The sequence below is a fragment of the Calonectris borealis genome, chromosome 11 (assembly GCF_964195595.1).
Source record: "Calonectris borealis chromosome 11, bCalBor7.hap1.2, whole genome shotgun sequence".
NCBI lineage: Eukaryota > Metazoa > Chordata > Aves > Procellariiformes > Procellariidae > Calonectris > Calonectris borealis.
Window position 1 is genome coordinate 24566459 of NC_134322.1, and position 8490 is coordinate 24574948.

At 53.8% G+C, this 8490-nt stretch overlaps 3 non-coding genes across 3 annotated transcripts; all 3 read left to right on the top strand.

Annotated features, from left to right (window-relative positions):
* Positions 1–4402: 4402 nt before the first annotated feature.
* Positions 4403–4474, top strand: TRNAG-UCC (transfer RNA glycine (anticodon UCC)). The gene has a single exon. It is a non-coding gene; the product is annotated as a tRNA-Gly (tRNA).
* Positions 4475–5597: 1123 nt separating this feature from the next.
* TRNAL-CAG (transfer RNA leucine (anticodon CAG)) lies at positions 5598–5680 on the top strand. Its single transcript has one exon. It is a non-coding gene; the product is annotated as a tRNA-Leu (tRNA).
* Positions 5681–8148: 2468 nt separating this feature from the next.
* Positions 8149–8220, top strand: TRNAQ-CUG (transfer RNA glutamine (anticodon CUG)). Its single transcript has one exon. It is a non-coding gene; the product is annotated as a tRNA-Gln (tRNA).
* The last annotated feature ends 270 nt before the right edge of the window (positions 8221–8490 follow it).

Consider the following 8490-nt stretch of genomic DNA (forward strand, 5'->3'; position numbering starts at 1 on the left):
GGGCGCAGTCCTCTTTTGGGCTGCCTGCAATTAACCACGCTGCAGCTGTGGGACTCGGCTCCAAACTGTACCTGGTGCCCAGGGAGACAGTAAAACCCCCTGGCCTACAGCACTTGTCCTTGCCCACCCCCCACCCCCACCCCACAAATTCCTGGGTGAATGGGAAATCCTGCTCCCATTGAGAAGGTAGGTAAGTTGCGGGAAGAGAACGGACCAGTGCTGAGTATGAGCCATGAAAAGAGGTCCGCTGTTGTTGGTTGTTGAGCAGAACTTAAGAGCCTGATCTCACCTGACACCCCGAGCGGCACAGCCATACCAGCTGTCTTCCCTACACCTGAAACTACAGCAGCTCATCTCCAAAGAGAGTCTGCGCAACGTGGCCCTCATTGCTAACGAAGAAGGGAAGACACCTCATGGATCTGAGATCTTGCCAGCACTCCCAAAGTGCCCCTCAGCCAGGCAGACGGGTGGGTGTGGAGCAGCAGGCAGAGCACAGCACAGGGCTCCCCCCACAAGGCAGTGGGTGTCCTGGGGACACAGGTGTTTCTCCCTTCCCATCAGGCAGCTCAATCCCAACTTCCCAGCTGCAAGTGGGGACCTCCAGGGCTCTGCAGGTTTGGAAGAGGACAAGGCTGGTGCTACTTTGGGAAACACCAATGTGATCAACTTGACCATCTGGAGGTTTTCTCCATCCTAGGCTGTTTGCTGCCTTGCCCGCTCACAGGTCCAGCCAGGGCCAAGCAGGAATTCCCAATGGGTGCTGTATTGGCTACATGTGGCTAGGTGTTGGTAGTGGAGGGGAGAGGGGTGCTGCAGGGTGGCCTCTGTGAGAAGAGCTAAGGGACTGTCCTGTGCCAGCCACAGCTGGTTCCAGCTGCCTCCACAACACTGAGCCATCTGTGAAGTTTGTGGCATGGAGAGCACCTGTGATGGAGCTCCAGGATGAGTTGCTCCTTCCCTTGCCGGGCCATGACATTTCATAGAATCATAGAATCGTAGAATCATTAAGGTTGGAAAAGACCTCTAAGATCATCGAGTCCAACCGTCAACCCAACACCACTATGCCCACTAAACCATGTCCCTAAGTGCCTCATCTACACGTCTTTTAAATACTTCCAGGGATGGTGACTCTACCACTTCCCTGGGCAGCCTGTTCCAAGGCCTGACCACTCTTTCAGTAAAGAAATTTTTCCTAATTGTCCTGGTTTCGGCTGGGATAGTGTTAAATTTCTTCCTAGTGCTATGTTTTGGATTTAGTATGAGCTGAATGTTGATAACACTGATGTTTTCGGTTGTTGCTAAGTGCCCTCCTAGTCCAAGGACAGCTCCCATGCTTACTGACTGAGCTACGTACACAAGATGGGAGGGAACATAATCAGGACAGCCAGCCCAGCTGGCTAATGGGGTATTCCATACCATGTGACGTCACGCTCAGTATATGAACGGTAGGCGTGATCCAGGAAGTACCGATCGCTACTTGGTTATCGGTCAGCGCGGGTGGTGAGCAATTGCATTGTGCATCATTCATTATGCATATTTTATCATTATCATTATTATTTTCCCTTTTCTGTTCTATTAAACTGTCTTTACGTCAACCCACAAGTTTTTCTCACTCTTACCCTTCCGATTCTCTCCCCGTCTCGCTGGGGTGGGGGGGAGTGAGTGAGCGGCTGCGTGGTATTTGGCTGCCTGCCAGGTTAAACCACGACACTAATGTCCAATCTAAACGTCCCTTGGCGCAACTTGAGGCCATTTCCTCTCGTCCTATCGCTGTTACTTGGGAGAAGAGAATGACCCCCACCTCGCTACAACCTCCTTTCAGGTAGTTGTAGAGTGCGATGAGGTCTCCCCTCAGCCTCCTCTTCTCCAGCCTAAAGAGTTCGAGTTCCTTCAGCCGCTCCTCACCAGACTTGTGCTCCAGACCCTTCACCAACTTCGTTGCCCTTCTCTGGACACGCTCCAGCACCTCAATGTCCTTCTTGTAGTGAGGGGCCCAAAACAGAACACAGGATTTGAGGTGCGGCCTCACCAGTGCCCAGTACAGGGGCACGATCACCGCCCTACTCCTGCTGGCCACACTATTTCTGATACAAGCCAGGATGCTGTTGGCCTTCTTGGCCACCTGGGCACACTGCCGGCTCATGTTCAGCTGGCTGTCAACCAGCACTCCCAGGTCCTTTTCCTCTGGGCACTTTCCAGCCCCTCTTCCCCAAGCCTGTAGCGTTGCATGGGGTTGTTGTGAACCTCATACAATTGGCCTCAGCCCATCAATCCAGCCTGTCCAGGTCCCTCTGCACAGCCTTCCTACCCTCCAGCAGATCAACACTTCAATTGCAATGACCCTTCAAAAACAATCGGGAGTGGCCTCTTCCAGAAGTCCTCCTTGTCTGAGTGCTTCCATGAGCTGGCAGCAGGGAGATGGCTTGGGTATCTGCAAGGGAGCTCCCTGCTACCTGAGTACCTGATGGGCCAGAAACCAGAAGATCCCTTGGATATTGACTGTGAGGTCACTTCTGGCTCAGCAGGTGATGGGTCAGCCACAGGAACACTGCTTGCGCTAGGTGCTTGTCTTCATTCCATAGTGGATAGCACTGCATGGTATATCTTTTTATATCCGAACACTTCTTGGTCCAAAGGAAAAGGACAGCCCATCAGAGGGAGAACTGAGACCATGCGGTTTTGACAGTGTCAGAAATGGCCGTCAGGCAATCACAAAGCAATATGAGAACCCATGGGGAATGACGCTGTCAAAAGTTGCCTCTTTGCACATTTAGTGAGTGGGGGCTTCCTTGCCTGATGTGCTTCTGGGTACACGGGTAGTGGTGGCTGGTCCTGACAGTCAATCACAGGTCTGCCTGAGAGTTGGTGGGTATGATGAGGTCAAGAAATGGCTGTCAGCCAATCACAGAGCAGTATGAAAACATCTTAGTTACGGTGTTTAATAAGAAAATAGCAGCTGAAAGAAAATGGTACTCCCCGTGTCTGTAGGCAAAGGTAGGTCCTGGTTCGATGTACTTCTTCATTCATCAGTGCTGGCATGGGGATTCACCAAAGCAATCATTCACCACCAAAACCAGTAGCAGCACACGGCAGATTTTAGCCCAGGAACAGGTAATGGGTAGAGCCCTGCAAAGCAAATTACTTACGGGCCTGCAACATGGAATGCAGCAGATGCTCTTATCCAACCAAGTTATATAGAGCAAGAAACCTGAGCTAGAAATGATCCACCTGCCCTATTTGCACATAATACAATAGGAATAATAATCATTATCCTAGCGTTGCCTGCTTTTCACTCACCGATTGCTGAGCTAATACTAGACAAGTGTATTAGATATGGACATATCCAGTGCCTTAGACGAAATCCAGGCTAGTTGTTGTGCCTTTTTAAGTCCACCAAAGCCCACACCATACAACCACACGTGAGCTTGGGACAGCGTGAACGTGCCTCCGTCTGGGGCAGGTGGAGACCTGTGTTAGCTCAGTGTTATGCCCAACGGTATTGCCAATGGGCACTGTATTGGCTACACATGGCAAGGTGTTGGTAGTGGAGGGGTTAGGGGGTGCTGCAAAGTGGCCTCTGTGAGAGGAGGTAAGGGTCTGCCCTGTGTCAGACACAGCCAGTTCCAGCTCCACAGTGGACCCACCGCACGACACATCGTCAAAGTTTGTGGTCCCTCTGTGAAAACATATTCCAGAAAGGGCAGAAATTGCCGGGCAGAGAGAGGTGGAAGGAACAAAAAGAGTGGGAAAGAGCAGAGGGAAGATGCACCCTGCTTGGGCAGGTAAAAGGGTCTAGGAGTGAAGGAGTAAAGTTGAGCCTGGGACAGGGGAGAGGAAAGGTGGTGGTTTATGTTTGTCTTTTTGTTTCTCACTACGTGAATCTGTTTTAATTGGCAAAAAATTATTTGTTCCCAAGTCAAGCTTGCTTTGCTCACAACAGTTTTTCCTAAGCCATGTCCTTGTGTTTATCTTGACCCTGGAGCTTTGTCGTCCTATTTTCAATGCACTGTCCCCCACTGAAGGTGCGGAGAGGAGTGAGCAGCCGGGTGGGTGTTTGGCTGTGCTTATACCACCACACAAATGCACCTACACTTGCATAGTACATGCACAGCTGGCACACGTATGAACGCAGATGGGGAGCGGCACCATTACCAGCACCCAGCAGCTTGAGATTCCCTAGCCAACATCTCACACACAGAGAAGCACACACACATCCCAGCAGCTTGATGTCATGTGTGTGCAGAGGCTGGAAAGAGGAGGCTGGCCAGTCTGTGAAGTAGAGGAGCAGGAGGCAGGCCAGTTTGTGAGCTGGAAGAGCGGAAGGTAGGTGAGGTTGGGAAGTGCAGGAGCAGGAGCGAGGCCAGGCTCTGGGCTGGAGGAGCAGGAGGCTGCAGTGCCAGGAGCGTTGGTGGTATAGTGGTGAGCATAGCTGCCTTCCAAGCAGTTGACCCGGGTTCGATTCCTGGCCAACGCAGACAAGCTTTTCTTCAGCCGGGCTCCACAGTGCCTTGCCTCTCCTGCTCCAAAACAGCCCAGCTTCCCTCAGCAAGTTCAGCTCCCATAGGGCAGTCGAGCCACTCCCCTTGGCTCCCCCTGCAGCCTTGCCTCATGGCCAGGCCTTGGGGCACCTCCAAACCCAGCAGACACAGGCCTGGTTTTCAGCCAGGCCAGCCTTGGCAAAAGCACACTGCGGGCGCTGCTTTGGGCCATACAGAGATTCTCAGGGAGTGTTGAAGCACTGGAGCAGGTGCCCAGAGAACTTTGGGATTCTCCATGCCTGCGTATCGCACTCAAGTTTCAATGGGGCTCAGGCACTGAGCAGCCTGCTCTAGCTTTGGGGCTAGCCCTGCTTTGAGCAGGCATTTGGACTAGTGACCTCCTGAGATGCCATCCATGAAGCAACAAGTCCCAGAGAGAGCTGTGCCCTCCTTCCTCTGCACCATGGGCAGTAAGTAAGCCTCTTCCCCACAGCAACTGGAGCTCAGTCGTTGCTCAGCACTTGGCGCATCTCCTGTCCTTTCGCCTTGACTCTCCAGCCCCTTTCCCACACACTGGCTCCTTGAGACTGGCACAGTGCTCGCCCAGGGGTTGGTGTGGCAGAGACCTCCTTGCCCAGCCTTCCCGGCCCCAGGCAGGGAAGAAGGAAGCACCCTTGTTGCCCCAAGGAACCATCCATGAGGCAGCACTGCCGGCCAAGTGCTTGGCTTGCATATCCTGGGGCTCTGTAGGGAATGGAGGAAGTCATGGGAAAGGTACACGTGTGCCTGGAGCCCCTTGACCGGATGTTGGCAGGTGCAGAGCCGTAACTTGCTGACGGTTCCTTTGGTTGCTCCCGTGAAGGATTGCCTCGGGCTTTGTGAGACACATCGGAAGTGTGCTGCCCCTGTGCTGGGTACTCCTGTTCCACGTGGCCTGAAGTGCCTGGAGGTGCTGTGGTCACCTGCCAGCAGCCCTCGGTGGGGGTGGGCAAGGGTGCTCCCAGGCGCAGCTCCCCCTGCAGCAGTGCCAGGAGGAGGCTGGCTGAGCTGGGCTGGCTCTGGCAGCTGCAGGGGGAGGAACGGCAGCAGCCGAGGCAGCGCTAGCAGCAGCAGCAGAGGGTCAGGATGGCCGAGCGGTCTAAGGCGCTGCATTCAGGTTGCAGTCTCCCTGGGAGGTGTGGGTTCGAGTCCCACTCCTGACAGGCTCCTCTCTCTTGGTTTCCTGCCCTTTCCCTGCCTTGCTCCTCTAGGCACTCTGGATCAGGCCTTGCTGCATGTCCCAGCCACCACTAGCAGGGGGACTTAGAACAGAAACGTGGGTGGACAGGAGACTCCCTAGGCAATTCCACTTTTCCACTCTCCCCTATAAAACTCACATTCTGCATGGCTCTTGCTCTCAAAGGCGGCTCTTTGCATATTCTTCAAACACTCACCCACAAAATCCTCTCTCCCTGCTTCCACTTTACCCTCCAACGGTGGGCGGAAAGCATTTCAGGGTGTCTGAGAGTGCGTCCTCCTGCTCCAAGCAGGCTCACACCAGCTGACCAGTGCTTTGTCCTTTCAGGTCATAAAATACCTTGAGGACAGACGTTTCACAGCCTCTCTGGACCCCTGTTCCCATGCTTAGGCACCCTCAGGGTGATCATTTTTGTCCGTTCTGCTGGTTTTGGCTGCGGTAGAGTTAATTTTCTTCATGGTAGCTAGTATGGGGCTATGGTTTGGATTTGTATTGGAAACAGTGTTGATAACACAGGGAGGTTTTAGTCACTGCTGAGCAGGGCTTACACAGTCAAGGCCGTTTCTGCTTCTCACCCCACCCCACCAGCGAGTAGGCTGAGGGTGCACAAGAAGGTGGGACGGGACACAGCTGGGACAGCTGACCCCAACTGACCAAAGCGATATTCCACATCATATGATGTCATGCTCAGCATGTAGAGCTGGGGGAAGAAGAAAGAAGGGGGGACATTCGGAGTTATGGCATTTTGTCTTCCCACGTAGCCGTTACGCGTGATGGAGCCCTGCTTTCCTGGAGATGAGATGGCTGAACACCTTCCTGCCGAAGGGAAGTAGTGAATGAATTCCTTGTTTTGCTTTGCTTGCATGCGTGGCTTTTGCTTTACTTATTTAACTGTCTTTATCTCAACCCACGAGTTTTCTCACATTTACTCTTCTGATTGTCTCCCCCATCCCACCAGGGGGGAGTGAGAGGGCAGCCGTGTGGTGCTTAGTTGCCGGCTGGGGTTAAACCACGACATTTGTGTAGTCAGTCACAAAGTGCCTGTTCAATTTCTGACCACCGACTCTCATCCTCCGGCCATGGCAGTAATCTCCTTGTAGGCACGGGGAGGCTCCCATTAGATCCACGCTAGGCCTTTTCTTCTGCCGGCTAAGCAAGCCTTAGGTGCTCAGCCTCTCCTCACAAGGCCAGAGCCCCCGGTCCCTGTCTATCCTAGGGATCCTCCACAGAACTTGCTCCAGTTTATCATCACCTTTCCTTGCTTCCCCAGATAGTCCTTCTTTGCCTTTTTTGGAGACTGGGGCAACTTTTCCCTCTCATTAGTCATCAGGGAGCTCCCCTGCCCTCTGCTCCCAAAGCTGGAGACCTCCTGAGATGCGTCCTTCCCTCTTTCGGGCCCAGTGGCCCATTCTCTAGCTGCCAATCCAGGATGCAGTGCTGACCAGCAGGGTTCAACCCAGAAAGTTTCCCTGAACTGGCAGGTCCTCACCAGCAAACATGGACAGCACCAGTGGGAAGAGGGGCCGGTGGGAGTAAAGGCCCACCAGTAAGAGGCCAACAGGGATATCGCAGGCTCTGGGGCATTTCTCTCCAACACTGCTGACAGGAATCCCACCCCAGGTTGCACGAGCACTGGTGCCATTTTTCAGAAGGACCGCAGTCAGGAAGTATGAGCCACAGAAGAGGTCTTCCTGTGCACACAGGAAGAGGAAGAGGGGACGTGCACAAGGTGGTATCAGAGCATGCCGGAGCACGTTGTGATTGAGGGAGACGCTGAAGGAGCTGTGTTTGTTCAGCCTGGAGAAGAGAAGGTGAGGGGGCTTCCGCTATGTGAAGGTGTCTCTCTGGCTTGCCAAGACCTGCCCTCAGCCAGAAAGACCTCGGGAGTGCAGGAGTGTTGAACCTCATGCCCTGCCCTCTCTCCTGGTTGCCTCATTCAGCAAGGTCAGGAGCTCAGCTAGGACTGCAACCAAGAGTAAGGATATCTGGTTAAGGGCTGCTTAGTGTGAGCCACAAGGTGAGAAACAGGAGAGGCAGTTACTTACCCAGGCAGATTGACAGGCTGTCCAACATGGGGGTGAAGGGAGGCAGCAGCCGACACTGAAAGTGCTCGCATCGAACCACCGATTGCTGGGCCATGAATGCACTCTGTGAGGTGCAATGTTGAAGAGGTTAAGCTGGAAAGTTCCTAACCAGGTGTAACTATGCAAAAGCAAGGTTACCAGCCTGGGTCTTGTAAGAAAGGGCATGCCCAGGCTTGCGCAAAGAGCTCTGCCAGTCCCCTGAAAGGCCCAGTGAGCAGAGAGTGCCCTGTGGCCCCAGAGGAAGGCTGCACTTGGTGGTGGTGAGGGAGATGGAGAGACTGTCAGGCTCAGCCAGGAGCATAGGGCTCAGCGAGGGTGGCCAGAGGGGAAAGACAGCAGGTGTCTAGGAGGTCCCATGGTGTAATGGTGAGCACTCTGGACTCTGAATCCAGCGATCTGAGTTCAAATCTCAGTGGGACCTTGACCTTTTGGCTCCCTCAGGGCTTTCCTCAGCATGCTTACACCTTAAGAGCCTAGCTGTTGAGTCAATTGTTTAATGCACTCTGATCATCCTTCCTTTCCTGTGCTCCCAGCCCTGGGACTGACATCAGCGCCCCTTCTCCTGCCCTGTGCCCACCACACCTCTGCAGCTATCCTGAGCACTGGTCCCCGCCCCCTCTCTGCTCCCTTGCTCCTGGATGAGGGGATCCAGCGGCGGCTCAGCAAATCACACAACAGCTGAGGTGGAGAT